This window comes from Orcinus orca, chromosome 4 (genome assembly GCF_937001465.1).
Source record: "Orcinus orca chromosome 4, mOrcOrc1.1, whole genome shotgun sequence".
Lineage (NCBI taxonomy): Eukaryota > Metazoa > Chordata > Mammalia > Artiodactyla > Delphinidae > Orcinus > Orcinus orca.
The window spans coordinates 24,626,980-24,653,370 of NC_064562.1; the positions used below are offsets into that span (position 1 = coordinate 24,626,980).

The 26,391-nt window shown below is 38.6% G+C and overlaps 1 protein-coding gene across 10 annotated transcripts in view; it reads right to left on the bottom strand.

Annotated features, from left to right (window-relative positions):
- INPP4B (inositol polyphosphate-4-phosphatase type II B) overlaps window positions 1–26,391 on the bottom strand; it is a 725,833-nt gene that overhangs the window by 430,573 nt on the left and 268,869 nt on the right. Inside the window, exon 1 of one of the 10 annotated variants that reach the window (XM_049709520.1) lies at window positions 4,446–4,548. The exons of the other annotated variants lie outside the window; for them this stretch is intronic. The gene's annotated coding sequence lies outside the window, so the exon portion shown is untranslated. Of the gene's footprint in view, window positions 1–4,445; window positions 4,549–26,391 lie in introns of those variants that run through there. 10 annotated transcript variants of the gene reach the window in all.

Sequence of the window (26,391 nt, forward strand, 5' to 3'; positions counted from 1 at the left end):
TTATCCTTTCCCCAGAAGGCACTTAGAGGCCAATTCCTTGGTCACATAGCTCACCAATCACAAGAGAATAGACATGACCAAATTCTTCCCTAAACTTCTAACCAAAGATGTAGTTAGAATTTATAATAATCTGATTAAAATGTGTGCTGTCCTTTCTTTTTACCATAAATTTACCATGATTCTTGGTATTTCAACTTTATGTTGCTGTTAGTGTCGTTCTTGTCAATTTTGGAGCTGAACTGTGTCAAGCTTGTACAAATGATTTAGTATGGCAGTTAAGACCATGGGCTACAGGCAGATTCTAAGACATGACCTAAACTACTTAAGCCAGCCACAGTTTCCTTATCACAATCATAATAATGTGAGTTTTAAAAGAAATGGTACAGGGACTTCCCTGGTGGCACAGTGGATAAGACTCTGCGCTCCCAATACAGGGGGCCCAGTTTCGATCCCTGGTCAGGGAACTAGATCCCACATACATGCTACAACTAAGAGTTCGCATGCCACAACTAAGGAGTTGTGGAACTGCAACTAAGGAGTCCGAGAGCCACAACTAAGGAGCTCGTCTGCCACAACTAAGACCTGGTGCAAGCAAATAAATAAATATTTTTTAAAAATTAAAAAAAGAAACAAAAGAAATGGTACAGAGAACTCAGAGGCTGACACACAAGCCTTTAATAAATAGGTAGGGTAGGTAGAGAGAGAGAGAAACAGCAAAAATGTGCACGCACGCACACACACACACACACACACACACACACACACACCCCTTGAGATTATTTTAAATATTGTATGGGTAAAGATCTTACTACATGGAAGTAAAAACAAGAATTAGTTATGCCATATTACTCTGGCATCTTGAAACTTTATAGCTTAGGAGACTGCATGGGGTCTGCTGACGAAGAAGAGCTATCTACCCATTTTCACTTGCATGAATGATATAAGGTGGGATTGGGGGAGCTTAAAATCCCAAACTCCACTAACGCTTGGTCATAGACGCTATGATAAGTTTCAGACACAATCACGATGGGGCATTAAAAACGAGGTGCGAAGGGTCCACTTGATGCTCGTCAGTGTCTCCGTCTGTTCTCAAAGCCCTCATTAAGTGGCTCCCTCCACACTGTCAGGGAAGACTGTCTTGAGATCCAGCACTCTGCATTTGGAATAGAACCCCAAAATGCAGTGGGATGACTGAGCCCTGAACCCAAGGAAGGGAGGGAATCCAGAAACAGACTAATAAAGTAGCTTTCACACTGTCCTCCACTATCGATGTTATCTCAGAGTGGGGGAAAGGGGGTTGCCCAGAAAGCTCCATTTTCACGTGCTCGAGATTGCATGATGTTCAAAGGGTTCCACCGCTAAAACAAAGCTAGAAAACCACGGAGCCGGTAAATGTGAAGGCCCTTTGTAAACTGTAGTGTGACTTACAAATGCTAGTTTTTAATATTATCACTGCTGTTTCTTGTTTCCTGAGAAAATTTAAATGCCTGTTTTATTGGGAAATTGCTTAATTTGATAATAAATCTCAAGAAAAGGCACGGTTCCAAGTCAAATATTCATTTTCATCTCTAGCATGCTGTGCAGTAAGCACATTGAAAATGCTTTTTAAAGGAATTCCTAATGGGATTCATTTATTGGGGGAAGCAGGAACAGTTGACTGAACTTTTCCATCACAAATTTAATTCACAAGGGGTCAACCCAGTCATTCATCATCTGCAGTAAAGAAATTCACCACAGTTCCCGGTTCTCACAAGGATATTAAGGGAAATGTTCCCCGCCTCCTTTGGTTGGAAGTGGGGTTCCTAAGGATCTACATTCAATTACTGCAACCTGCATGTTTAATCCCAGGTTACAGCCAAACACCAAGGAATATTGAAAAATAATAACAACAGGAATCCAGCTTAACTCAATGCACATTATTTGTCCTAAAACAGAGCAACGCAACTACACAATACTACATGGGATTCAAGTAAATAATAGTAGCAACGACATATCATACTTACTCTGTGGCAGGCACTGGTCAAAGTGTACTGCATACCTTATTGATCCCTCACAACAACCTGATGGGCTCAGAACCATGACTAGCTCTTTGACAGAGGAAGTCCAGAAAGTTATTGTTGGAGCTAGCATTCAAACCCAGGCAATCAGGCTCTAGAGATGACCACACGATGTTTTAGTGGTTTAGTTTCAGTGCAGTCAGGAATAAGAGTATATATTTTGTTCTGATTTCTGCCAATTACAGACATGCCCTTGTGCTTGATATCTTCCTTTGGTGCTTCCGGTTCCACGCCCAACACCTTTCTATCTTGCTCTATGCTCTAGAGTCTGGCCTGTACGAACAGCATCAATGGGTTTCCAGTCAGGTCTGGCACTAGCTAGAGATTAGGGGTCAACGGGAGAGCAAGGTCAGTGTATTTATTTTCCTGGGTCCCTCAGTCAGGTCACTACTGGTCTGCTGTATCCCTCTGTTGATACCACAGTTCCTGTCAAATGACTTACTTCACTCTGGATTCCCCACCTTTCCCTCCCTCTGCCCCTAAAGGCCTGCTGCTAAAATTGCCATAGCGCGGAACCATGTTCCTTTATTTTCCCTAAACCCTGACCACATCTTTGTAAATGGTCCTTTATTAAACTTTCCTCAAATCACCATTCCAGGAATCTGAGCAGAGAATTCCATTCTCCAGCTAGTTTATATATGACTGGACCCCCCGAAATGCAGCATAACCCTCACTATCCCCACCTTCCACCCTCTGCACAACAGGCCCAGGACATAAATTCTACAGCTGTCCAAAAAAATCTCCATTCCTCCTACTACAAGCCTATATGAAAACTATTTTTCAATTTTCTTGGTTTTTGTAAGAGGCCAGAAACTGAGGTCTACAAATAGAACAGCATATTTTTTTTTAAGATTTTCAAGTTTATTGGTATTTTGAAAGTTTATAGTTTCATTTCTGTTGTGTCTACATTTATTTTGCCTTGTCATTTGAGTTAAAATGAAAGAGTTAAAATGAAAGGAGTTAAAATGAAAGAACAGGAGTTAAAATGAAAGAACTAGAATTACAGGAGTTAAAATGAAAGAACTAGAATTACAAGACTAAACATGGATAAATCTCAAAAATCTAATATGGAAATGAACAAAACTAATTCAAGAAAAAATACAATGGTATAAATAGATTTATATAAAAAATGTAAACATGCAAAGCAATGCTATATACTGTAGAACAGCATTTTTATTCTAACAATAGTCACTGGGTCTATCAAATTATCCTGAGTGTCAGGCAGCAGACAGTAACAGACTATTCACGTTGGGTATTGGTCTCTTTGAGTTGAATGACCTTACTGACCTTATGATTCAGGTGTCATAAATCAGACACTTAGCCTAATTAAATACAAAAGTATCTGATCTATGCAGCTGATAACACTAGCCAGTTGGCTTCTTGGAACCAGGTAGTAATACACCAGGAAATGTGATCTCATGGTACAGAAAGATACCAGCTGCATCCTTGTTTTTCTTTCAATCTAATTAGCCATCCATCAGAAACAATGCATGTTTATAAAAATGTCTTGGCCTCAAAGACAGTGAGCATCTGAATGGACCTTAACATCTCTTCTTCAAAACATCTCAAGTTGATCTTGTCATTTAATTTAACAGTTCACCCTGTGGTGATGGTAGAGATTGTTTCCATTGAAAAGGATGTAAGAACAACACCCTGGGCCATAATTCAAAAAAAAAAAAAAAAAAAGGTTCCCCACCCACTCCTCTCTCCTAATCCACCTTAATAGTGCTGATAACGCTTCACTGTTCTATCCTGGTTTCCATGTTGAAAGTCGAGTTTTATAGCTAGTCTTGGTTAGAAGGATGCACTTCCTTTTACCATTTTTTGATGTTTGCAAAGTTATATGCTTGTAGAGGTAAAGCACTCACTGTCTTTAGTTCATCATCAGAAGGTATCACAACAGTCTTAAAATCTATGAGCATGTACAATTACCAGTGGGATATATACAACAAACTGACATCTCTGAATTACAGTGTCATAGAAAAATGGCTAGAGATGGACGCATAATACACTGACAGATTTCAGCAATAAGCATTTGGGGACTCTCTCAGGGTACTTCTGGCCTGGCAGGAAGCCATGATCATGACCCAAAGTTAAAAGACAGGAATTGTAGACCTTACTTCTCTAATTATAACTCTGCCACCTTCTTGATGTGCCAGAGTTCCTACACTATAAAATGAAAATTATCTGTATGACCTGACTCGCAGAGTCACTGGCATTAACAGAAGTGTTATGTATAAACAGTAATATCAAAAAACTTTGTGCTACTTTGCCTCGAAGAAATCAGTCAGAAATTATTTTAAGTGATTGAGAGCCTCACTGTCCTGAAACAGAGTCAAGATATAGTGTTTCTTTCAAATTACAGTTGCTCTTTCTTTTCCTCCCTACCTGTAGTAGCTAGCCAGCCTCTAAGGTGCTCTCCAATGCTCATCACCTTCTGGTATTGACACACTCACAGAGTTCTCTCCCACACTGATCAGGGCTGACCTGTGTATCCAATAAGATATTCTGAAATGATAGTGTGTGATTTTCAAGGTTAGTTCATAAAGCTATTCGTATCACTCACTCTAGGAGAAATCATTTGCAATGTGAAGAGGACACTTGAGAAGCTTAATGGAATAGACCACATGATGAGGAACTAAGACGCCCTACCAAGAGCCAGCACCAGCTGCCAGTCCTGTGATTAAGCCATCTTAGAAGCAGATCCTTAAACACCACTCAAGCTTTCAAATGAATGTAACTCCAACTGACATCTTGACTGTAACCCCATGAGATCCCAAGCCAGAATCATTCAGCTAAGCTGCTCCTAAATTCTAGATCCACAGGAACTGTGTGAGATAAGAAATGTTTGCTGGTATAAGCCACAAAGATTTTGGGGGGTGGAAGGGTAATTTACTTTATAGAAATATATAACCTAAATACTATTTATTCTGATTTTCTATTCTATACAAGGTTTACCTTGACTGTATATATATTCTTTCTCCCAACCCTGACATACATACACCCATTTTTTTCAAGCAAGCCCTTTATTCAAGAGTATGGCAAAATGTCTCAGAGCAACAGGAGGGTGTGGACACTTTGATGATGACACAAGTTTAAAGAATTAATCCTCCAAGATATACATGTCCATAGTTACACCTGTACAAATAATGAAGGTCTATGTGAAAAAGTGTCCTCATCCAAGAAACTGTTTACAAAAATAAATACACATGTTTGATCTTCATAATGTATATAACCCTATTTATAACATGGTTGATTATTTCATTGTTTTATAGCAGCATAAGTGGAATACTGGTGATCTCATTTTAACACCCAGACAGTTATAAGTAGTGAGTTAATGTCCTGCCATCAACTCCTGTTAACTGCAGGAAATGAGTCATATTATCTAAGCTGATAGTGAAACAAATGAGTTACACAGTTAAGAGGAACATCTTGCTGAAATACTGGGAAGGTCTAGCAGTGCATGTAAACTAAGTATGAGTTTCTTCAGCTGCAGAGAAATTTCAAACAATTACTAACTGTAACTTTGCTATGAGTCATGATTACATTATACAAAGAGTGCTAAAGAACTAATATTACCAGAAGCACCCAAAGCAGACAATACATCACTCTTCCCCACTTGCCTTCATATAAAATCAGTTTATCATTAACATTTCGGATCAATATTAAAATGTAATAAAATTAGAGAAGATACACATTTACTGTTTATATCACTATTTTTCCAACACTGAAATAACAAAAAAGATGAAAAACCCATCTCTAAAAACTTCTGGGTACCTGTAGAATTTTTTAGTAAAACCACTTAAAAACTGTTCTCAGTATTAGATTCCAATATAGTATTAGACCTGAAAACACAGATTACTTTGGTAGTATTGATATGAGTTTCTCTTAAGAAAATCAGAATTCTAAATCAAACTAAATAATATTAATACTGAATTGTACTTCAAATGAGGTTTTACTGTACACAAATTTAGTTTCTGCAAAGGGCAGAAATTTTCTTTTATACCAGTCCGTAAAATAATCTTTTAAAGCTGTAAGAATTATACCAAAAGGAAAAATTCTAAAAGAATGAGATTCAATGTTTTATCTTCAAACAATAGCAGCAGAATTTTGCCAACTAGAAAATGGTATAAAGGGTAATGGTTATGGAATAAGAATTACAAAATGCTTTTCTGAAACACTCCAGTGAGTTTTAACTCCTTTGTACTAGATCTTACGTATCTACAGGCATACCTCATTTTACTGTGCTTTATTGCATTTTTTACAAATTGCATGCTTGGGGCAACCCTGCATTGAGCAAGTCTGTCAGCGCCATTTTTACAACAGCATTTGTTCACTTCTTGTCTCTGTGTCACAGTTTGGTAATTCTCGCAATATTTCAAACTTTTTCATTATGATTATAACTGTTATGGTGCTCTGTGATCAGTGATCTTTGATGTTACTATTATAATTATTTGGGGGCACTACAAACCACACCCAATAAGACAGTGAATTTAATCAGTAAGTGTGTATCTTCTGACTATTCTACTGGCCAGCCATTCCCCTAGTTGGGTAGATGAAACAGTCAGAAATACACATTTATCTCTTTCTCTCTCTTTCTTGGGGCCTCCCTATTCCTTCAGACACAAAAAATATTGAAATTAGGCCAATTAATAATCTTACAATGGCCTTTAAGTGTTCAAGTGAAAGACTCACACACCTTTCACTTTGAATCATAAGCTAGAAATGATTAAGCTTAGTGGGAAAGGCATACTGAAAGCCAAGATAGGCTGAAAGGTAAGCCTCTTGCACCAAATTATAATTTGCCAAGTTATAAATGCAAAGGAAAAGTTCTTGAAGGAAATTAAAAGCGCTACTCTGGTGAACACACAGTGATAAGAAAGCAAAACAGCTTTATTGCTGATATGAAGAAAGTTTCAGTCATCTGGATAAAAAAATCAAACCAGTTCACAACATTCCCTTAAGCCAAGGCCTAATCCACTGCAAGTCCCTAACTCTCTTCAATTTTTGAAGGCTGAGAGAGGTGAGGAAGCTGCAGAAGAAAAGTCTGAAGCCAGCAGAGGTTGGTTCGTGAGGTTTAAGGAAAGAAGCCGTCTCCATAACATCCAAGTGCAAAGTGAAGCAGCAAGTGCTGATGCAGAAGCTGCAGCAGGTTACCCAGAAGATCTAGCTGAAATAATTAATGAAGGTGGCTACAGAAAATAATAGATTTTCAATGCAGGCAAACAGCCTTCTATGGGGAAAAGATGACATCTAAGACTTTCATAGCTAGAGAGGAGAAGTCAATGCCTAGCTTCAAAGCTTCAAAAGAGAGGTTTACTCTCTTGTGAGGGACAGAAGTATTAGTCAATGAATTTGTGCTTAATCAATTTTATTTATTGTTGTGTTAAAATTATATCTTTGTGAATCAAGGAATTTAAGACATACCTAGTATTTACAAATCTTTAAATGAATTAATTATTTAATAAAATTGTGAGTGGATTTATGCTCAATATAAATTCAAAAGGATTGAGTTATTTTACCCTGAGAAATCATTGATGATTTAATTCTGAAAATTCCTAAGCATTGGATTGTATCTATTTTTTATATATTCAAAGCTATCATTTCTCTTCATTTAATTTTATAATATCTGTTGAATGAGATAAAAAATAAAGGAAGAAAAGTGTTCAGAAATCAATTCTGGCAACGTTTTGGGATCAATATTCTCCATTTGTTTGAAAAGTACTGTTATCTTTATGTTGATCTTTGTGTTCTTGAGTTTTGTTTTTATTTCCATGTAAAACTGTATGCAAGGAATACTTTAACTATTTCCTCGCCTCCAAAACCTACATTGAGTATAATGACCTGCACAATAATCTCTCAGAAAAATCAAACAAGCTATCAAAGTATTACTTGTATGTCCATTTGATGCCTAGCTAAAAGGAATAAGACTTAGGCTCTGACATTAAGGAGATGGAAATATAACCATAGAAATCAAGTTAAATTACATGAAACAATTAGGAAAAATCAAGTGCTATGATATGTAACAGTGTTTCCCAAAAGATCCATGAGATGTTAATAGATGTTTTACTTTTTTTTAAAAAAAAAAAGGCTTCCATGGTCAAATACATTTGGGAAATATTTCATAAAACATTACCGTGTTGGCAATTCACAATGTCTATTAGCATATTAATGACTGAAAAGTTTTGCAGCAAATAAAATGATTGTACTTTGATTAAACCAGAATATTCAAAAAATTTTCAACCATAGATGCCTTTGTTAAAATGTTCTTTTGATTATGAAAATTTCATAAATGAAGACAAAAAACCACAAGTATTTGCCTCGTTAATTTAACAAGCATTAGTATTTTGCTATATTTGGTTCAGATTTTTTTATCTAAATAATAATAAAAGGTTACTTATGCAATTAAGGCCACCCCCATCCCTCTTTTCCTCCTTCCTTCCCCATAGGTTACCATCATCCTGAAATTGGTGGATATTCTTGTCCATATATTTACTTTAACTCAGATGTTTGTATCCATGAGTAATACATAGAGTTTCTATATGTTTTAACTTTACAAAAATAGTATCATTTTTGTACATGCTGTGAGGTACTAATTTTATTTGACGTTATGTTTATGAGACAGATCCATGATATCACATACAGGTTAACCTCGTATATTTTAACCGAGGAATTTTGTTCTTTGTATAGACCACAAAAATTAATTATCCAATAACCTATTAAGGACATGTGGCTTGTTCCCAATGTTTTCCTAGCATAACCAACATTGTGGTGAACATTCTTGTACATATATCTTTGTGTTTCTGTTGAAGAGATGTTCTAGAGGATATGCCTAGAAATAGAATTCATAAGTCATAGGTACCTACATTATTAACTTTAGTCAATGTTTCAAACTTCTCTCCAAAGTAAATGAACTAAGTTACACACCAACCAATGCACTGCAGGAATTCCCAGGGACTCATCTGCAGACATTCAGACATTACTTTATATTAATCTGATGTGTATGAACTTACAATGTGCTGATATACAATGTTAATTTCCCTTATTATTTTTGAAATCTGAACATATTTTCATAACGACCTTGGCCATCTGTCTTTCCTCTTTTGTGAAGTGGGAAGATTTGACAGAGTTGATTATATATTTCCTAAACTAATACTTCATTGTTCAAATTCACCATGAATAAGTTCCCTGATTTATGGTTTAATTTTCATTTTTTAAATTATTTCTTTGGTTGTATTTTGACAAGTTTTTATGCTTATCAATTTTATAAAGTTTGTACTTTGATGTCATGTTTTCTTCCAAAATTTTCAGTTTTATTTTTCTCATTGAGGATTGTGTTCCATGGCTATTTATTTGTGTGTTGTGTCATACAGGCATTTAATTGTCCCAGTGACATCTCTTGATAAATCTTTCTCTTCCGTACTGATTTTTGATGCCACCTTATCATATATGAAATCTCTGTAACACAGAGGGGATCATCAGTAGTTGAGAGAAGGGAGAGGATTCACTACCACACTGACAATTATACACGAGGCACCGCATGAAGGAAGTAGTCTTCAGGTAAGGGCTGAATACTGGATGGACATAAAGGTTTTGGTGTCAGACAGATGTTCATTTTTATCCCTTCTGTAACACTACAAGTTAATCTTTCTGCAAAGGAATTTCTTCACTTGCGAATGGGGATAAAAAAATTATCTAATAGTATTATTTAATGAGATAATATATTTAAAAGTGGTTAGCATATTTTCTTGAGTATAGTAGGTATTCAAAGAAGTTAACAGTAGTAATTGTAGTTCTGTAGTTGCTAGTAATAGTAGGAGTGGTAGAAGTATCTGATTAGGTTAGTAGCTATAAGACGGAAAAGGTAAACAAATCCGAAAGAAATTTCTAGGACAGGAAAGATAGACCTGGGGTATTGTCTGACTATAAGGGTGAGATTCGGACATGACTCTAAGCTGAGGCTTGGAGGGAAAGATATAAGAGGAATTGAAGATACTAGTTTAGGACAGAGGTTCTCAAAGTGTGGTTCCAGCAGCAGCAGTAGTTCTGAGAATTTATGAGAGATGCAAATTCAAGATCCCAAACCTACTGATTCAGCCACTCTGACTGACATGTGGCCCAGTAACCCGCATTTTAACAATCCCCTCCACCCCTCAGGTGATTCTGATGCTCGCTCAAGTTTGAGACCCACTGGTTTAGAACCTGATGAGCCAGAGGTGATGCTGAGAAACCAGGTGAACAAGGTGTCCAAGGAAATGTCAGAGCTGAAGATGTAGATTTCTTACTTAAAAGGCTGAAATTCTCCTTTCCTGATGCCTTTGCTTGCTTCCAGTTATCGGTTTGGTTTTACTTAATGGCTTCCCGATCTCAGAATCATTTCTCAGCTTTCAAGTTCTCCTTGCAGTCCACCTACTCGACAAAGCCATGTCAAGTGTGCAACCCTTAACCACTCTCCATCCTGCCCCCAGTCTCCCTCCTGCAGTGCTCTTCTCCTGCTTTCGGCTTGGAGGATGCAACGTGTCTGGCACAGTTTCATCTAACATTAAATACCATGTACATTATAGAGCTTTATATATAATAAATGAAGACAGTAATAGCCTAGAACACGGCTTTTAATAGTAGGAATCCCTGGCCATTAAATATAAAACAGTTATCAATATATGTATATCTAGTGACCCTTCTCTGGCCCCCGAAACACAGAAGCCTGCAAAGAACATGCTGGGTCTACACTATTGAAGAGCACTTGTATTTTCAAAACTAATTTCATCTTGAATCCAATAGGTGTAAGTGTGAAAAAAGAGGTGAGTAGTAGCCAGCCACAGAAAACATTTACCAATTTTCAGATTTCTCCATGTGTCTTTCAGGGAGTTTTATTGATTCTTTGATAGAGACAGAGGTAATAAATAATAAGAGGTCTCATTTCTATAGCTTATCAGAGACCTGACCAGTGTATTAATTTTGGCCATAAAATGTGTCAATTCCAGCTACAAGGATCAGCTCAACCATGGTGACAAGGATCACCTGTGTAGACCTTTGAGCCAGGTAAATCTACCGTGGCATTCTCTGGAGCAGGATGCACCTGGGAATATCACCTGCATTTTAAACTAGTGCTGACTGGCTTGTAATATCTGGGAATCCACATTTAGTAAAACGAAATCAGTCTTCAGGGACTTGAAACATGTCACTCCTATTATTTATAAATACAAGGTAATTCCTGTGTGTTTCTTTATGTGTTTTTCCTTTTACTTTATAATTTGTATATTGCATGCAAACATAACATGTGAACTTAAAATCTATAAAACATATGGGATAGTATGTAAAACCCAGACCAATAAAAAATATATTTTATTAACACTCTATATAGCATATTTAACAACAGAAGCAAAATTAACCTACCCTGAAAAATAAAATTAACCTACATTTTTCAGTATTTTGGATAGCGGAATACTGCTTCCTTTGTGATGTGCCTTTCTTCACAATAAAATTAATTACTTCGGTGTTTATCTAGAACCACAACTAGAATTCTGAAAGCAAGTTATAGGGTTGAAATTGCCCATTAATATTGTGTTTCCTAAATTGCCCATGTATTTCCTAAATTCCCTATCATAAGGAAATAAGTATTATTATCCATTACAGTATCAATGTTAGTAATAATGACACAAATGAAATATGTACGTGGAAATATTTGTAAATCTTATTCAAACTTGTACCAGATTTCTATTTATAGAATTCATACAAAAGCAAAAACAAACACACACACCCACGAACGAACACACAAAAACATATGGACAATGGCTTTCTTGATAGTTAAGAAATAAGATAACAATATCAACAGCAGCAAGTAACAGTGAGAGTCAAAACTGTTTTCTTGTTATGTTATGTTATGTTATAATCTGGGACTAGGATAGTGAACAATGAAGTGAGGCAATGTTTCAGCAGCCCTGAATTGATAGGCAGAGGCAACCACGTGCATATACTCCATGAGGATTTCAAAACTTGGGGCTTCCCTGGTGGCGCAGTGGTTGAGAGTCCGCCTACCGAGGCAGGGGACACGGGTTCGTGCCCCGGTCCGGGAAGATCCCACATGCCGCGGAGCGGCTGGGCCCATGAGCCATGGCCGACGAGCCTGCACGTCCGGAGCCTGTGCTCCGCAACGGGAGAGGCCACAACAGTGAGAGGCCCACATCCCAAAAAAAAAAAAAAAAAAAAAACTTAATGAAAAATTAAATGAAGAGAACTGTTCTTTGCCTTTCTTCTTGGCAACATTACTATGCTGTAAAATATTGACTAGGGATAGTAATTAACAATTCATCTGATGTAACAATAGGGATAGTCTATATCAGAAGTTCTGAAAGCATAATCCACAGATCCCTAGAAGTCCCAGGAAACATTTCAAGAGTTCTGTGGAGTCAAAACAATTCTCACTCTATTATTTATCATTTTCATTTTTTGTCTTTTTCATTGTGTTGGTCTGTGCTAGGTTGGCATTTGCACTGATGGTACAGATACAATGGTGGGTAAAATTACTTGCGCTTAGAACAAATCAAGGCAGTAGAGACAACCTGGACTAGTGCATATTTCACGCACCACCATTCACCAAAATGTCAGTTTCACTTAAGAAAATCATTGATGAAGTAGTAAAAAACTGTAATTCTGTTAAGTCTTGGCACTTAAGTATAAACCTTAATATACTATATGACAGAAACTGAAGATATAAATAAAGCATTTCTACTATGTAATGAAATAGAGAGTTGTATTCATTACCTGCTGCTGTGTAACAAATTACCCTAAGATTTAGCAGCTTAAAATGCTATACACTTATTATCTTAGTTTCTGTGGGTCAGGAACTCATGGACTGCTTCGCCGGGTCCTCTGGCCCAGGTTTCTTACCAGGCTGCGATTAAGGTGCCAACTGGGGCCACAGGCATCTCAAGCTCTAACTGCGGAGGGATCCACTTCCAACCTCACTCATGGTTGTTGGGAGGATTCAGCTGCTTGAGGGATTTTGGACTGAGGACCTCGGTTCCCTACTGGTTATTGTCTGGAGGCCACTCTCCGTTCCTTGCCAGGTTGCCCTCTCCATGAGGGCAAGCCCTGGAGAAGAAACAGAGAGAGAGAAGCCCAGCAAGATGGAAATCACAGTCTTTTGTGATCCAAAAACAGAAGCGGCACCTTCTCACTTTTGCCATATTCTATTTGTTATAAGCAAATTACTTAGCCCATCCCACACTTGAGAGAAGGGAATTACACAAGAGTATGAACCCCCAGGGGCTGGGATCATCAAGAGTTAAATCAGAAGCTGCCATCCACAATGGTCATCTCTGGGAAAAGCACTTGTGTGACACTTTGCACTGCAAGGTGAACTAGCTTCTCTTTTCTTTACAGACTATTTTTACTTGGAAGAATCATTAACAAACAAACTTTAATGATTCGGGATTGGGTATTTTTTTAGATATTTGCAGAATTGAGTATTTCTAGAAAATGAACAAAGTCAGTTTTGTCAATTCAAGGAAAACAGTGTTGATACTCAATATGCCATAGAACTCAAATATTTAAATGAATGCTAGAATTTTGGACAACTTGTATCTGGCAACAGTGTCTTACCAGTTTCTCAATATATATAAAACCTTTGCTACAGATTCTGGCAGCAATATTAAAGAATGTTGGGTTTGATATTGTGTACGGAAATGTGTTAACATTCAAAAGAGCTGTGAAACTCAAGGAGCCAATGTTTTTCAAATGACCAACTGATCCTTTTAAGAATCATGGAGGTAACCATTTAAAGTGCAGGATAGACCAATGAAGTTCACAGAACAGTATAAAAAGTTCATTAATACGGTTTCAGTTCTACCTTGCAATCAACCTTTAAGAAACTACTACTTACAGAGTTCTAATGTGGTGTAAAAGGAGAATATCCACAGCTGTCTGAAAAGGATGTTAACATGCTTCTTCACTTTCAACTGTAACTATGTGAGGCTGGATCTTCTCCATGTACTTCAACCACAACCACAAATGGCAACAGTCTTACTGCTGTGGAAGCAGATATGAGAATCCAGCCAATTTCTATTAAGCCAAACACTGAAAACATTTACAGATATGTATAAAGGCATATCTCATCTCATGAAATTAGTTTTATTTGAAAAATCGTTTTTTTCATTAAAAATATTTACATTGTTACTTCTAAATGAATTATTTAAGAATGTCTCTTTAATTCCCAGCATGATATATATTGAAAGATATAATCCACATAAACAAAAGTTCTCTGAGTTCCTCAATACATTTTAAGAGTGCTGAAGGATCCTAAGACCAAAACATTTGAGCACCACTGGGCTAGATTTTGCTGTTTTACCAGTAATCCCAGAATCTCAGCAGCTTGAACAAAATGATTTATTTCTTATTCACACTACAAGTCCACTGGTGTAGGCTGAGGGAACGTGCTCATGGTTTCCTCAGGAAACCAGGCTCACAGAGAGTACATCAAGATTCTACACTCACAATAACAAGAAAAATAGGGGGATGGCAAAATGTGCAAAGGCTTATAAAGTTTACCTGGAAGTTACGTATGCAACTCCTACTTGCTAGTCATCTTCCTAAGAAAGCCACATGGCCACACCTAATTCATGGACACACAATTCTGCCATATACCTAAAAGGAAATCCAGAAATATGCAGTAAACAGTACTAATGACCACCAGATATGTCAACTCCCCTCCACAGACAGCAGGGGCACTGAGTTGAAAAGGATTATGAGGCTGCATCTTAGCTCATGAGGCTCACTCATTTCCTATTGCCATTGAAACAAATTACCACAAATTTAGCGTCTTAAAATAATGCAAATGTATTTTATTAGAGTCCTGGAAATCAGAAGTCCTGAAAACAGAGTGTTAGCAGGAATGCGTTCCTTGCACAGTCTCGAGGAGATAATCAGTTCTTTACCTTTTCCAGTTTGTAGAAAACATGGATTATAACAATATTTATCCTTTAAACCAAATATGACTGAGCACCTGCTGGTATGAGGCACTATTATAATGCTAGGGATACTGAGCTGAACAAAAGGCACAGTCCCAACTCTGAGAGCTTACATTCCAGTGGAAGGAGAAATAGAATAAACAAGTAAAGAAATATGCACATATGTGTTAGGAGAAGGATTTGCACAACAAAGAAAAGGCAGGAGAAAGTAATTGAGAGTGATGTAAGAGGTGCTGTTTTAGATAAGGTGGTCAGCAAAGGCCTCTCTGATCAGACGATTGATTGAGTTGATCCATGAATAAAGGGAAGGAAGAAATCATGATATATGGAAGAACATTCAGGCACTGAAAATAGCAACTGAAGAGGCCTTTGTGTGGGAGGATGCTTGGAATGTCTGAGAGAAGGCAAGGGGGCCAGTGTGTGGCTGGGGAGAAGGAGAGGAGGAGATGAGGTCAGAGAGAGAGAGAGCTAAAGTGCAGATAAGGTAGTGTCCCAAGGACTGTGAGAAGGACATAGCCCTTGCTCTGAGATGGACAGCCACAGGGACATTTACTTATAGAAGTGTTATAATACGGGTTACATTTAAGGGGTCACTGACTAATGTGGGGAGAATATAACCCCAGGGTCAAGGCTAAAAGCCTCAAGAGTAGTCAGGAAGTCATTGAAATAACATAGGAAGGAGATGATGCTGATTTGGATTAGAACTGTAATGGTGGAGGTACTGAGAACTGTCTGGATTCTAGACAGAATTTGAAAATAAAGTCAATAGATACACTGATGGATTAGATGATTTGGATGTGAAAGGATCACTACCAAGAAAAGTGATTACTCTTCAAAACCAGAAGGGAGGAGAGATGGAGGAAAGAAGGAAGGAAGGATTTTTGTACCAGAATGAATAGGTCTTCTTGGAAAATTAATTCCGTGACTTAGGAAAATCTTTGGATATTAGTTAGAAGAAAGATGAATCTTGCACAAGCAAACCATGCTTACCTAGCATCAAAACCTTGAATGGTATTAGGCAAGTCTGGCATATATAGCTGCTTCTGTACATCTGTGTAGTCTATGAGAAGTAATTTCCCTTTTATGAGTCCAAGTTGATGATGTCGCTTTCAACATTATTACAACGTGATTCATTGTTATCTAATCCACACTTGAGTAAAATGGCCCTGTCCTTCTCTGAACAGAATAAAATTTCTCGAGTAGAGTTTTTAACAAGCCTGTGTGAAGGTCACATTTGCTGTCAATTCCACAGTCTCAGGCTAACAGGTAAGCATTCTACCAAATAAACCAAGACACTAATCAGAGGTGGACTGTTTCTCCACAAAGGAGCCATAATTTGCTAGCGCCGCCTACAAAGCCCTGTTTTTCAGTTTCTTCTCAAAATATTGATATTAAAGCATTGATTAAGCTGAATAGAATTATTAAGCACATATATTATTCATCTACTTTTTAATACATGAGAACCTTTTAAGTAAGTAATATTTTTGTTTTAATTTACTTTTGTTTCCACAGTCAGACATTAAATCCTGAGTCAGGCTGCACTGAGAAAAGACATCAGAAAACTGTGTTATAGATGTCCAATTTCTATTTTCAATTTATCACCGTGTTAATTTTATTTTCTAATTATTATTAGATACATCCACTTGTCTCCATTGGCACCACCGTCACCATCCTGGTCCAAGCTAGAGTCACCTGCAGCCTGGGGGTAACAATGTTCTCCCACCTGATCTCTGCATCAGTCTTGCCCAGCTCTGATCCTTCTCTGCAGAGCAGTTAGACTGATCTTCTCCAAAATTCAAATCACATAATATTTTCCCTTGACTTAAAAACTTATAAAGGCTTCCAAAGGTTCATAGGATAATGAAAAACCACCGGGGACCTGCAGATGCCTGTGATTAGCTTCTCCATCCTCTTCAGCCAGGGAGACCCTTCTGCTCTCATTGCTTTGGCTCTGTCCTTTCCTGGACTAGCTCTGCTCCCAGCTGTTCCAAGATCTTTGCACAGGCTGTCCCCCATCAGGACACTCTTTATTCCCATACTCTCTTAGCTCCTCTTTCTTTTTTTTTGCGGTACACGGGCCTCTCACTGTTGTGGCCTCTCCCATTGCGGAACACAGGCTCCGGACGCGCAGGCTCAGCGGCCATGGCTCACGGGCCCAGCCGCTCTGTGGCACGTGGGATCCTCCCGAACCGGGGCACGAACCCGTGTCCCCTGCATCGGCAGGCGGACTCTCAACCACTGCGCCACCAGGGAAGCCTTCTTAGCTCCTCTTTATCCTTCAGGTCTCTAGCCATTCTGCTTTACTTTTTCCGGGAACATTTCCCTGACCACCCTGCTTCACCCCATCGAGGTCAAATCTCCGTATTATGCTCTAATCACCCCATGTTCCTCTAGCTCCTAGCACGTACGAAGACAGCAACATTACACTAAGCTGGGCAGTTATGCATCTCCCTTACCAGATGGCAAGCTTCGAGAGGGAGGGACCCACACCAGTCTGCTCTAGAGTAAGATGGGCACTCAGTAACTATTTGGTGAATAACAAGTATATACAAATTATTCACAAAAGAAAAGTTTGCCAAAAATTAGCAAAGAGTTAAAATGGAAGATATCAAAATACTTGAGTAAAACTGATATATTTAGACATCTAAATATTTAAATAACCAACTGTGATTGTGAAATGGATATTTGGAGGAAAAGAGGCTTGGTAAATTCAGATCTTTTGATTTTACTCAAAGACCATTTTTCTGTTGACCTACTGCCTCGAGGGCTTTAAAAACCTTACAGTTTTGTTTTGCTGTACCTCAGCAGCTGTAAACTCTAATGGTAAGTATTAAGGTTTTGTTTTTGTTTTTTTATAGCAGTGCTAAAAACAGATCCAGATGTCACTAACTAACTGGCTTAGAAAGCAAATGAAACACATGTCAAAAACACAGCCCCAAGAAATAAGTGAATCAGAAAATCATTTCAGTGCTACAGTGTCCAAAATTCTGGGGCTATTCACCCTTTTATCTTTGGAGGTCCATGTTCAACACGTATTGTAAATATATCGGCAGTCTCACAATTTGAATGAGCTCAAGTTTGGTTGTATGAATATATATACAAGACAAACGTTCTCACTGCTCTGCAGCAATCATAAGGCTCTACTCAAAAGACAGTCTGCTCTCAAATCAGTGTAGGACAAACTGACACATCCTTCTAGAGGGACTGTACAGTGGCTTTTTGTCTGATTTTTATCTGGGCTACAGACTCAAAGCAATAAGCTTTCAACCAGTTGTCTTGATTTTTAACAAATAGAAACCAAGGCTTCCCTGGATTCTAAAAGGTACGAAAATACTTCTGAAAAAAACAAATACTAATAACAATATCGAGCTTTAGTACAGGTTGACCCAACAACTTTCCATGGACGTAGTAAGAATTATTTTTGACACTTTTAAGAAGGAGGAAATCCATTCCCAATCACCCTCCCCAATTCCCATATTGCACTTTTCAAAAGACTAGACTTAATCAGTTTGATTTTCAGGAGCAAAGCGAGGTGAAGCAGGGCTAAAAATGTAATAAAAATTTCACCTGACCTCATTAGCAAAATGTTTGAACAGATGAAATAATGTGTTCATAAGAATCAGCAGGAATATGACCCACCTTTAAAAGCTGTGACAACTCATGAACTTCTGAATCCCACATGTGCCTCTTTGAACCCACAGCTAGAAGCAGAGCTACTGTGGTGATCGTCAGTGCCAGTCATCAAATATTTTCACTTTTTTTTCCCTTTCTGCGCACCCGGTAGGATTGCATTTATTATCACGGCATGACTGTGAACTTGCTTTGGCCAATGAAATGTCAGAAGCTGTGGGTATCACTTTGGTATAGAGGCTCTAACAGCTAGTGCACCATTTGCAGTGTTTGTTTCCCACTGCTGTCGCACTTGTGTTGCTGCAGATGGTAAAAACACCTTCATTCTGGGCCCCTAATTGTAAAGACATGGATGAGAGCCCCAGTCAACCCCTTGTGGACACACGTCTTGAGTGAGAAGTATGCCTTTGCTCTTTTAAGCCTTTACAAGTTGAAGTTGTTCATTTCTCTAGCATAACCAAGTCCATACTGAGTGATATACATTTGTAAATACAAGTCATCAAAAATAATTTCAAATGTTATACTATGATTATATATACATGCATATATATATATACATTTATTTATATTTATATATGGATATCATGGGATAAAAGAGACCAAAGGATGCAAAAACTATAGAATGTTATCAGATTTCAATTCATTAAAATTCCTTATTCTACAGCTCTCGCAAATTTCCTTTTAGGATTTTTAGCCTGAGACAGGAAACCTGTATGCATTTCTAGAATTATTGAAGGGTAAGTACAGCATCTGCTGTACTCTCTTTCACAGGTACAGCACAATTTATTGGTTACCGAAAACAATACCATTTGTCCTTCAAATGCATCCCCTGAGGAAGTCAGAGTTCATTCTCTAGTGTTTTCCAGTCTTACGTTCATATCTGAAAGAACATCCATTTTCATGCATTATCAAAAGGAACACATATCATCTTAAGAGACGGTACAGCTGACTATATTTATGCACAATTTGCTGAGCAATGCCAAACACGGGAAACATCATGAATCAGTTGATGATTCAACAGAAGTCGCTGAGCACCTAGAATCGCATCTCTTGTCTGCTGCCTAATGACGTCCCTTGAATTAAGTAACAACTCAGAGACAGAGAAAAGCTGAGGGAGAGTTTAGTTCATCCACCTACACAGAGCAGGGTAAATCTGTTTTTCTTACTTCCAGATAAATGTCAACAATTTCGTCATTTAAGCAAAAACAAAATTCCGAGAAAGGACTTCCTGTATTTCAGGCAAACCACTACCTATTCTGTGCCCACGCCGATCTCTTGCCTCTTCTTAGGAGAATCTGGACATAAATGAGAGCGAGTTGTATGGCAGTGTAACAAAAGTGAGCAGTTTGCTTTGCCATGGCTGCTTTTCTTGATTTATGAGGAAGAAAGGCAAGAAAAGGAATTGAGCTCTAACAATTCCCTTATCTCTAACACAGGGCTAATAATATTTACAACTTAGGGCTCTGAGGATTGAATGAGCTAATCCACACAAATTGCCTGGCACATAGCAGTGGCTCCATAAACTGTAATTGTTATAATAATAATAAGAAGAGGGGGGAACCTCAAGATGGCGGAGAAGTAAGACGTGGAGATCACCTTCCTCCCCACGAATACATCAGAAATACATCTACATGAGGAACAGCTCCTACATGACACCTACTGAACGCTGGCAGAAGACCTCAGACCTCCCAAAAGGCAAGAAACTCCCCACGTACCTGGGTAGGGCAAAAGAAAAAAGAAAAAACAGAGACAAAAGAATAGGGACGGGACCTGCACCTTGAGGGGGAGCTGTGAAGCAGGAAAAGTTTCCACACACTAGGAAGCCCTTTTGAGGGAGGAGGCTGCGGGTGGCGGAGGGGGGAAGCTTCGGAGCCGCGGAGGAGAGCACAGCAACAGGGGTGCGGAGGGCAAAGCAGAGAGATTCCCGCACAGAGGATCAGGGCCGACCGGCACTCACCAGCCCGAGAGGCTTGTCTGCTCACCCGCCGGGGTGGGTGGGGCTGGGAGCTGAGGCTTGGGCTTCGGAAGTCACACCCCTGGGAGAGGACTGGGGTTGGCGGCGTGAACACAGCCTGAAGGGGGCTAGTGCGCCACAGCTAGCCGGGAGGGAGTCCGGGAAAAAGTGGGGACCTGCCTAAGAGGCAAGAGACATTTGTTTCAGGGTGCACGAGGAGAGGGGATTCAGAGCACTGCCTAAACGAGTTCCAGAGATGGGTGCGAGCTGCGGCTGTGAGCGTGGACCCCAGAGACGGGCATGAGATGCTAAGGCTGCTGCTGCCGCCACCAAGAAGCCTGTGTGCGAGCACAGGTCACTATCCACAGCCCCTTCCGGGGAGCCTGTGCAGCCCGCCACTGCCAGGGCCCCGTGATCCAGGGACAACTTCCCCGGGAGAACCCACGGCGCGCCCCAAGCTGTTGTAATGTCACGGCAGCCTCTGCCACAGCAGGCTCGCCCCACATAACGTACCCCTCCCTCCCCCCGGCCTGAGTGAGCCAGAGCCCCCTAATCAGTCGCTCCTTTAACTCCCTCTTGTCTGGGCAAAGAACAGATGCCAGACGGCGACGTACATGCAGAGGCGGGACCAAATCCAAAGCTGAACCCCGGGAGCTGTGTGAACAAAGAAGAGAAAGGGAAATCTCTCCCAGCAGCCTCAGGAGCAGCGGATTAAAGCTCCACAAACAACTTGATTTACCCTGCATCTGTGGAATACCTGAATAGACAAGGAATCAGCCCAAAATTGAGGCGGTGGACCTTGGGAGGAACTGTAGACTTGGTGGTGTTTGCTTTCTGCATCTGATTTGTTTCTGGTTTTATGTTTATCTTAGTTTAGTATTTAGAGTTTATTATCACTGGTAGATTTGTTTATTGATTTGGTTGCTCTCTTCCTCTTTTTTAATATATAGATATATATATCTCTTTCCCCTTTCTCTTTTTGTGAGTGTGTATGTATATGCGTCTTCGTGTGACTTGTCTGTACAGTTTTGCTTTTACAGTTTGTCCTAGGGTTCTGTCCGTTTTTTGTTTTTTTTTTTTGTATAGTTTTTAGAACTTGTTATCATTGGTGGATTTCTTTTTCGGTGTGGTTGCTCTCTTCTTTCTTTCTTTTTTGTTATTACTTTTTAACTTTTTTCTTTTTAATAATTTTTTTTCTTTTAATAACTTTCTTTTCTTTCTTTCTTCCTCTCTCTCTTCCTTCCTTCCTCCCTCCCTCCCTCCCTCCCTCCCTCCGTCCCTTCCTCCCTGCCTTTCTTCCTTTCTTTCTTTCTCCCATTTCTTCTGAGCCGTGTGGCAGACAGGGTCTTGGAGCTCCAGCCAGGTGTCAGGGCTGTGCCTCTGAGGTGGGAGAGCCGACTACAGGAGATTGGTCCACCAGAGACCTCCCGGCTCCATGTAATACCAAACAGCGAAAGCTCTCCCAGAGATCTCCATCCCAATGCTAAGACCCAGCTCCATTCAACAACCAGCAAGCTACAGCGCTGGACACCCTATACTAAAAATGTAGCAAGACAGGAACACAGCCCCACTCATTAGCAGAGAGGCTGCCTAAAATCATAATAAGGCCACAGGCACAAAACACACCACCGGACATGGTCTTGTCCACCAGAAAGACAAGATCCAGCCTCATCTACCAGAACACAGGCACTGTCCCCTCCACCAGAAAGCCTACAAAACCCACTGAACCAACCTTAGCCACTGGGGGCAGACACCAAAAACAACGGGAGCTACGAACCTGCAGCCTGCAAAAAGAGACCCCAGACACAGTAAGTCAGGCAAAATGAGAAGACAGAGAAAAGCACAACAGATGAAGGAGCAAGGTAAAAACAGATCAGACCAAACAAATGAAGAGGAAAGAGGCAGTCTACCTGTAAAAGAATTCAGAGTAATAAGAGTAAAGATGATCTAACATCCTGGAAATAGAATGGAGAAAATTCAAGAAACGTTTAACAAGGACCTAGAAGAACTAAAGAGCAAACAAACAATTATGAACAACACGATAAATGAAATTAAAATTTCTCTTGAAGGAATCAAAGCAGAAAAACTGAGGCAGAAGAATGGACAAGTGACCTGGAAGATAAAAGAGTGGAAATAACTAACGCAGAGAAGAATAAAGAAAAAAGAATGAAAAGAATTGAGGACAGTCTCAGAGATCTCTGGACAACATTAAGTGCACCAACATTCGAATTACAGGGTCCCCAGAAGGAGAAGAGAAAAAGAAAGGGACTGAGAAAATATTTGAGGAGATTATAGTAGACAACTTCCCTAATATGGAAAAGGAAATAGTCAGTCAAGCCCAGGAAGCGCAGAGAGTCCTATACAGGATAAATCCAAGGAGAAACACACCAAGACACATATTAATCAAACTATCAAAAATTAAATACATTGAAAAAATATTAAAAGCAGCAAGGGAAAAACAACAAATAACATAAAAGGGAATCCCCATAAGGTTAACAGCAGATCTTTCAGCACAACCTCTGCAAGCCAGAAGGGAGTGGCAGGACATATTTAAAGTGATGAAAGAGAAAAACCTATAACCAAGATTACTGTACCCAGCAAGAATCTCATTCAGATTCAATGAAGAAATTAAAACCGTTACAGACAAGCAAAGGCTAAGAGAATTCAGCACCACCAAACCAGTTTTACAACAAATGCTAAAGGAACTTCTCTAGGCAGGAAACACAAGAGAAGGAAAAGACCTACAATAACAAATCCAAAACAATGAAGAAAATGTAATAGGAACATACATATCGATAATTACCTTAAATGTAAGAGGATTAAATGCTCCAACCAAAAGACACAGACTGGCTGAATGGATACAAAAACAAGACCCCTATATATGCTGTCTACAAGAGACCCACTTCAGACCTAGGGACACATACAAACTGAAAGTGAGGGGATGGAAAAAGATATTCCCTTCAAATGGAAATCAAAAGAAAGCTGGAGTAGTGATTCTCATATCAGACAAAATAGACTTTAAAATTAAGATTACTACAAGAGGCAAAGAAGGACACTACATAATGATCAAGGGACCAATCCAAGAAGAAGATATAACAATTGTAAAAATTTATGCACCCAAAATAGGAGCACTACAATACATGAGGAAAATGCTAACATCCATAAAAGGGGAAATCGACAGTAACACAATCATAGTAGGGGACTTTAACACCCCACTTTCACCAATGGACAGATAAACCAATATGGAAATAAATAAGGAAACACAAGCTTTAAATGATACATTAAGCAAGATGGACTTAATTGATATTTATAGGACATTCCATCAAAAAACAACAAAATACACTTTCTTCTCAAGTGCTCATGAACACTCTTCAGGATAGATCATATCTTGGGTCACAAATCAAGCCTTGGTAAATTTAAGAAAATTGAAATCAGATAAAGTAGCTTTTACAACCACAACACTATGAGACTAGATATCAATTACAGGAAAAAATCTGTAAAAAATACAAACACATGGAGGCTAAACAATAAACTACTAAATAACCAAGAGATCACTGAAGAAATCAAAGAGGAAATCAAAAAATACCGAGAAACAAATGACAATGAAAACACGATGACCCAAAACCTATGGGATGCAGCAAAAGCAGTTCTAAGAGGGAAGTTTATAGCTATACAATCCTACGTTAAGAAACAGGAAACATCTCGAATAAACAACCTAACCTTGCACCTAAAGCAATTAGAGAAAGAAGAACAAAAAAAACCCCAAAGTTAGCAGAAGGAAAGAAATCATAAAGATCAAATCAGAAATAAATGAAAAAGAAATGAAGGAAACAATAGCAAAGATCAATAAAACTAAAAGCTGGTTCTTTGAGAAGATAAACAAAATTGATAAACAAAATTGATAAAAGATGCCAGACTCATCAAGAAAATAAGGGAGAAGACTCAAATCAATAGAATCAGAAATGAAAAAGGAGAAGTAACAACTGACACTTAAGAAATAAAAGGATCATGAGAGATTACTACAATCAACTCTATGCCAACAAAATGGACCACCTGGAAGAAATGAACAAATTCTTAGAAAAGCACAACCTTACAAGACTGAACCAGGAAGAAATAGAAAATATAAACAGACCAATCACAAGCACTGAAGTTGAGACTGTGATTAAAAATCTCCCAAAAAACAAAAGCCTGGGACCAGATGGCTTCACAGGCAAATTCTATCAAACAATTAGAGAAAAGCTAATGCCTGTCCTTCCCAAACTCTTCCAAAACATAGCAGAGGGAGGAATACTCCCAAACTCATTCTATGAGGCCACCATCACCCTGATACCAAAACCAGACAACAATGTCACAACGAAAGAAAACTAAAGGCCAATATCATTGATGAACATAGATGCAAAAATCCTCAACAAAATACTAGCAAACAGAATCCAATAGCACATTAAAAGGATCATACACCATAATCAAGTGGGGTTTTTATTCCAGGAATGCAAGGATTCTTCAATATACACAAATCAATCAATGAGATAAACCATATTAACAAATTGAAGGAAAAAACCATATGATCAACTCAATAGATGCAGAAAAAGCTTTCAGCAAAATTCAACACCCATTTATGATAAAAACTCTCCAGAAAGTAGGCAGAGAGGGGACTTACCTCAACATAATAAAGGCCATATATGACAAACCCACAGCCAAGATTGTTCTCAAAGGTGAAAACCTAAAACCATTTCCACTAAGATCAGGAACAAGACAAGGTTGTCCACTCTCACCACTATTATTCAACATAGTTTTGGAAGCTTTAGCCACAGCAATCAGAGAAGAAAAAGAAATAAAAAGAATCCAAATCAAAAAAGAAGTAAAGCTGTCACTGTTTGCAGATGACATGACACTATACATAGAGAATCCTAAAGATGTTACCAGAAAACTAGTGGAGCTAATCAATGAATTTGGTAAAGTAGAAGGATACAAAATTAATGCACAGAAACCTCTTGCATTCCTATACACTAATGATGAAAAATCTGAAAGAGAAATTAAGGAAACACTCCCATTTACCATTGCAAAAAAAAGAATAAAATACCTAGGAATAAACCTACCTAAGGAGACAAAAGACCTGTATATAGAAAACTATAAGACACTAATGAAAGAAGTTAGAGATGATACAAACAGATGGAGAGGTATACCATGTTCTTAGATTGGAAGAATGAACATTGTGAAAATGACTATACTACACAAAGTAATCTACAGATTCAGTGCAATTGCTATAGAACTACCAATGGCATTTATCACAGAACTAGAACAAAAAATTTCACAATTTGTATGGAAACAAAAAAGACCCTGAGTAGCCAAAGAAATCTTGAGAAAGAAAAATGGAGCTGGAGGAATCAGGCTCCCACACTTCAGACTATGCTACAAAGCTCCAGTAATCAAGACAGTATGGTACTGGCACAAAAACAGACATATAGATCAATGGAACAGGATAGGATGCCCAAAGATAAACCCACGCCCATATGGTCACCTTATCTTTGATAAAGGAGGCAAGAATTTACAATGGAGAAAAGACAGCCTCTTCAATAAGTGGTGATGGGAAAACTGGACAGCTACCTGAAAAAGAATGAAATTAGAAGTCTCCCTAACACCATATGCAAAAATAAACTCAAAATGGATTAAAGACCTAAATGTAAGGCCAGACACTATAAAACTCTTAGAGGAAAACATAGGCAGAACACTCTATGACATAAATCACAGCAAGATCCTTTTTGACCCACCTCCTAGAGAAATG